The sequence below is a fragment of the Otolemur garnettii genome, unplaced genomic scaffold (assembly GCF_000181295.1).
Source record: "Otolemur garnettii isolate 467f Iridium unplaced genomic scaffold, OtoGar3 scaffold00016, whole genome shotgun sequence".
Lineage (NCBI taxonomy): Eukaryota > Metazoa > Chordata > Mammalia > Primates > Galagidae > Otolemur > Otolemur garnettii.
The window spans coordinates 29,783,453-29,789,452 of record NW_003852411.1 but is presented as its reverse complement, the minus strand read 5'-3'; the positions used below and the strand labels follow the sequence as shown (position 1 = coordinate 29,789,452).

The following is a 6,000-nucleotide window of genomic DNA, read 5'->3' as shown; positions in this document are numbered from 1 at the left end:
ACAAATTGCCTAGCCCTTTGCCCGTCAAACTATTGTTTAAAATTCTTTCTCCCAAATTCTTGGAAAGACGGTGTTAGGGTGGAAAGCTCAGTAGGTGCTTTGTGCAAGAAGAGAAAGAATTTCTCTAGACCAAGATTAGGATGTAAAAGTATAAAGTTTATTTCATCTTCTTAGAAGCAGAGAGGGACTGAGAAAGGGAAAGAGAGTGAGGAAAGAGAGAGAGAAAAGAGAGCAGAGAGTTAGCATGGCATCTCAAAGAGAGCAAGAATGCCCCCAGCTAAGGGCAGAGGCCCTGCAGCTTTTAAGAGGGTTGTCAGTTGTCGGGATACAGCCAAGGAATTGTTGTATCCACTCCTTTCTTTTTCTTAGTAGCAGGTAAATAGCAAAAGCAAGCTGGACCAGATGTCAAATTTCAAGAGCTGGCTCCCCCGCCTTTCTTTGGAGATCGGGAATTATTGTAGGAGATGGACAGATATGGCTGAAGCCTGAAGCTCCTTCCCCTATCGTTACTCAGGGACTCTGTAAAAAACAGGTTCTCAAAAACAATTTTGAAAGAGAAAGATTTACTCCTGTCTGCTTAGCCCTTTTCAGAAGTTGTGCACAACAGGATTCCTGTGGGATAACTCCTGTGGGGAAACTCATAGGATTAATCTTTAATTGTTACCAGCAAAGATTAGGTGTTTTCCTGTTATTTTTGCAATTTTTGCAAGGCCACCCTTTATAGATGGATTTGAGAAATTCCTCTCATCTTCTTGAATGGCACCTACAATATTAAATTCTTCCTCTGCTGTAACACCTGCTATCTCAGCGTACCAGTGCCACGTGAAACTTGTATTCAAAGAAATTCGTGTGTTTTTCTCCTGTTGATCTATTTTATGTCAATTTAACTTTTTTAACCAGCCTGAACCCTAAGAGGATGTAAGTGAAGTTTTGTGGCCCTTACATCCTTTAAAATTAGACTGAAGTCATTGAGTTTCTCCAGTTGTTTAGCATCTGCTACTAGAGCTAATTGAGCAAGAAAGAGCCAAAGCTGTTTTCTGTAGTACCAGCGCCCACCCACAAAGGCCCCCTGGCTGCAAGTTTATGAGGGAAAGAAGCTCCCAGAAGGATTCGCTTCTCCAGGGAAAGGAAGTACAAGTGCCGGTAATTTGGCTCTAGATGACCTCCTAATGTGTGGGGGTGGAGGATGTTAGAAAATGCATTTTAGGAGGTAACCAATTTGTAGGACTGTGAATTAGAACTTCTGTGTCACAGAGGAAGGATCAAGAAAAAAAAAAACAGAGGGTATCTCCAGCCATCATGGGTCAGAGGATATGCTTAAAAAATTCAGACTATTTCAGCCGTCCCTGGGTGGGCTCGAACCACCAACCTTTCGGTTAACAGCCGAACGCGCTAACCGATTGCGCCACAGAGACTGACCTATGCAAACCCTTCTTACATGTCATATTTGTAGATGTTTAGTCAAACACTAATTCTATTGCCTGGTCATTTTGTAACTTCAACTTTAGGTCTTAATTGGGCAATTTTAAAACCCAGAACATGAAACCATCTCTGCTATGCAACATTCAAAACCGTGCTTGCTTCCTTATAGCAGAAAGCCACTTCCTCTTTCTCCCAAAGTTGAGAACCAGATAGGAATAAAGCTAAGTGCACTAATGACTTAAAGAAATGGGGAATGGAGCTAGTGTTGGGAGAATAACTTATTGCTGATTTGAACTAATAATCACTGCCTGGAAGATAATCTTGATGTCCTTATATCACTAATGTTCTTGGAGGTCCAGGGATATTGTGTCTTTCTGAATTTTAAATCCAGATGCCAAGTGCCTGTTCAAAGTTAATTATGGCAAGGAGCTCCACACTCTCCAGAATACGTTTCTCAAAGGTAAGGAGGGAGAGTTCTGAATATACCATGGGATGGTAGAAAAATATCTGGGACCCAAGAGATGGAGGAGATTGAACATAGAAGTTCACATTCCTTCACTACTCCCAGTAATTTAAAAATATCCCAAATGGGCCATGGTTCTCTGTAGGGAATGACTATTTTATAACTAATTTGATTATATTTAATTTTTCACATTGAAACACGAAACCAATCTGCCAGTTGTTTTGTTTTTTTTTTTAAAATTCTGAATATACTTATTATTTGTCTACTCAAGGTAAGCAGTTAATTTTTTTTATTGTTTAGGATTCATTGTCTCCCAGTTATTTTGAATCATGAAAATCATTCTTAGAAATAAATGTAATTTTTCCCTGATTCTTTGGAATTTTCAAAGCACTTCGCCTTTCAAAGTTCTCTACAGCCTGGATAATTGTTACCAAACCTTCTGACATTTTTACTGATACCTCCCATGAGATATTCAGAAGTTCTTGATTAGAGAAACTCACCACACATTAAATCTTACTTAGTTTTGAAAAATGGCAATGCTACACCTAATAGGTTAGTTTTACAAGAGTTTGTCTTTCTAAACAGCAACAAAGTAATTGACACTATTTTTTAAAGCAAACCAGAAATGATATTTTTAAAATGGAAAATAATGGGGTATAACTCCCAGGCTTGGCAGTCAGAAGCTCCAGCTGGTAGGCACTGATCACTTCCGAATACTTGGTTGGATCCAAAATATTTCTGTAAAAATTCCACAGGTGAGGTTTGCTACAAGTGCAAACTTCGAAAGACATTGCAGATACTCTGGATCCACAGAGTTGGGACACTTTGTTATCCTTAAACTTTCTTATAAGGGCTTGGTGATCAACAGGTGGCAAGAAAATGGAAGCCCCAGTTTCTGCAGAAGCTAAAAAGAGGGTGATAGCTCTGACCTGGGAAATGAACACTAAGCTACCTGGTAGATCTGGCAGCTATCTATCAAAATAAGTAGAGATCCATAAGGTGGGAACCAAGAGCTGGGGTGACCAAGTAGTTCAGGCTCCCAATTGCCACCAGTGTAAAATTATAGTAGGAAGGAGGACACAGGCGAATGAGAAAGGGATTAAAGTGGTGGCTATCCCAGAGTCTTGGACTCAGAGAAAAAGTTGAGTACAGTGGAGTCAGAAGGAATGTACAGCAAGATAAGGTTATACAGGGTGTATGTGAAAACAATTATTCTGATATGTGACAAAAGTTTTAGCGGGAAGCAGAATGACTTAGGCAGTAGCTTTGGGGAGCATCAGAGAATAAGTCGGATACAGGGATAGGTAGAGGGGGTGGAGAGATGGAAAGATATGTAAGGTGGGAAGTAGAAAATAGGAAAACGAAATCTAGGTGCTGGAAAATGGGGCATTCTAGGTTTCTTCCTTAGCATTTTGAGACAAAATTGAGAGCACTGAGAAAGAAATGCCAATAAAATGCTTTCCAGGAGTATCCTGACTGGCATGAGAAATAGAGGAGTGAGTCCATTTGTGCTATTTTCCCACCTTGCACCCCAATTTTGGCGACAGCCTAGTGTGTTTCGTGATCATAGAAAATCAAACAGGTCAACATGTGATACTAGACCCCTGCATCCCTGCCGCCTAACCGGAGGCTCCGGCTCCCACAGGCTCATCTTCACTCCCCCACTTTGGTCAAGGCCACTGACACGAAGGAGCCCAATCCCATCCTGGCACCCAGTGGAAAAGCCAGAACATTTTTTGGCCTAAGTGGTGATGTCCCAGATCGCAGGCTTTCGTCCAGGTGGGCGCTGATCCCCCAGATGAAGTGGCCCGTCAGCCACGAGGCTTGGTTTGGCGGGAAGAAATAGCGCTGCTGGAGAGTCCTTGCACATTCGGCGGCCAGAAGCGAGTGGATGAGCAAGGAGGCGAGCGTCTGGCAGGGCAGAGGGGGAGAAGCGGAAGGCCTACAGGTGGCCAGCCGGGCCAAAAGGCCGGATCGGAAGAGCGGCAGGCGCCAGTGGTTCCGCAGCAAGTGGAGAGCGCGGGAGGTGGTGGCTGGGAGGTGGGAGAAGCGAGCCAGCCAGCGAGTGGCGTGTTGGTCAAAGGGAAGCGCCAAGGCACGAGGAAGGCTGGGAGGCAGCAGCGCACAAGAAGGACATTTATCCTCCCGCCGGGTGTTTTTGCCGCCGCTGCCTGTCCTGCTTAGCAGCCTACTCGTCCCGGGGCCCGCAGTCCAGCCCTCTAATGGTCTGAGGGACAGTGAACTGGCCCCCTGTTTAAAAAGTTTGAGGACCCCTGAATAAAGGTTTCCCTGTCTGGAAATCGAACCCGGACCTCGGCGCTCACTGCCCAATGGAGGGCCGAATCCTCACCACTAGACTACCAGGGAGCGCTAAGAGGACTGAAGGCTTGTGCGTGCTGGACCCAGCTCTCCACGGTGGCAAGCCTTCGGGGCTACATGGGCGCCTGGGCCCTGCTTGGGTTGAAAACAAAGATCAGCTGCTTGCCGCCTCTGGCAATCCGACTGCCCTGGCACCTCTCCTCCTCTTTCGACACCCTCCAAACCCCGGGCGCCTCCTTCCCTGCACCTGACCTACTCGCGCAAAAGGTGGGCACAGTGCGTTGGCCGGGAATCGAACCCGGGTCAACTGCTTGGAAGGCAGCTATGCTCACCTCTATACCACCAACGCCCCTTGGGGCTGGTATTCACGCCACGTGGGTCCTGGGATGCTGTCGGCTGGTCGCCCACACTCGGCGCAGCCCTGCTCTGACGCCACGCCCCGCCTCGAGTCCACAATGTCACGCTACGGGGCGAGGCTGTCCCGCGCTCCACCTGCGAAAGCCCAGCGGTGCAGCTCCAGTCCTCTTTCCCCCGTCCTCGCCTGCCTACCAACGGGCTGGCTGGCCTGCCTGCCTGCCTGCCTGCCTGCCGAGGATGGCGTTATCGCTACCTCGATGCTGCTGCTGCTGCTGCTGCAGGCTGGGCCCATCAAGGCTGCACGCCTCAGCCCGCCGGGGAGGCAGGACAGGTGGCCTGGCGCCCGCTTGCCAGAGCCCTTCTCCAGCAGGGACCGGCCAGGCCAGAGCCCGCACCTGCCCTGCGGGGGACTAGCTGATTTGCCTTCCCCCGGAGGAACCCGGGCCCTGTGTGTTGTAGGGAGCCCATTCAGACTGGCCAGGCGCTGTGGGGGCACACCCAAGAGGCTCAGGAAAGAGGACCAGGAGGGCGGGAGTAAGTCAAAGGGGGGAGGAGAGCCAAAAGGGCTAAGGTGGCCGAGAGCAGGAGGTGGAGGTGGGGAGTTTGGATAGGCCGGACAGGCCAGGCCAAAAAGGGGGGCAGTCTCCCTGTCGGGGAATCAAACCCCAGTCTCCCGCGTGACCGGGGTGGGGGGGATGGGGGGGTGGGGAACTGACCACTATACTAACGAGGAGGGCAGTGCAGGCGGTCTGGGCACCCGATCCCTCTCCTAGACGTCAACACCTAGCTCTGCCTACCACCCCCTGCCCACCACAGGCCCCGTCCAACTCCACCCACACCACCACCTCCATTCCCAACCCAAACCTTACCGCCCACCCGCAACCCGGTGGGTGAAGCCAACCTGCGGCCACTCCCAACAAAGCACCCTCCGACTCCACCCGGAGCCGGACCCTGACGGGTACCCGGTGAAGTGGAACCTCCCAGTCTTCGTCCTTCTAACTGCCTCCAGAGCGACCTGAACGCAGCCTTAGACCGCTCGGCCATCCTGACGGCTGGCCTAGGAGGGACGCCCCTCACCTGGTTGCACCTGGACGAAGAGAGGGTGTCACGCGAGCAAGTAGGCGAGAGGGCGGTTGGCCCGCGGCGCGCACGGAAGCCACCGAGGGAGAGGCGCGGGTGGGGGTTAGGGCAACTGATGGCCCGACGCGGAGTGGCTGGGTCCGGGCTGGAGGAATAGGAGGTCGACGCGAAGCTAGCCTGGTCGGCTCACTCCGCTCCCCCTCTGCGGATGGGTCGGGACGTTTCGTTTGCGCACCTGGAAAGTCGACTGCCAAGGTCGCGGTCGACTGCCCGCGCCGCGTCTCAGCCAGGTGAGGGACATCAGTCCTGGGCCGGCCTTCAGGATGGCCGATCGGGCTAAGGCGGTGCGTTCAGGTCGC

General features: G+C 50.5%; 2 non-coding genes across 2 annotated transcripts; both read right to left on the bottom strand.

Annotated features, from left to right (window-relative positions):
* Nucleotides 1–1,341: 1,341 nt before the first annotated feature.
* On the bottom strand, nucleotides 1,342–1,415 carry TRNAN-GUU. The gene has a single exon. It is a non-coding gene; the product is annotated as a tRNA-Asn (tRNA).
* A 3,066-nt stretch (nucleotides 1,416–4,481) lies between these two features.
* Nucleotides 4,482–4,553, bottom strand: TRNAG-UCC. Its single transcript has one exon. It is a non-coding gene; the product is annotated as a tRNA-Gly (tRNA).
* Between the last annotated feature and the right edge of the window lie 1,447 nt (nucleotides 4,554–6,000).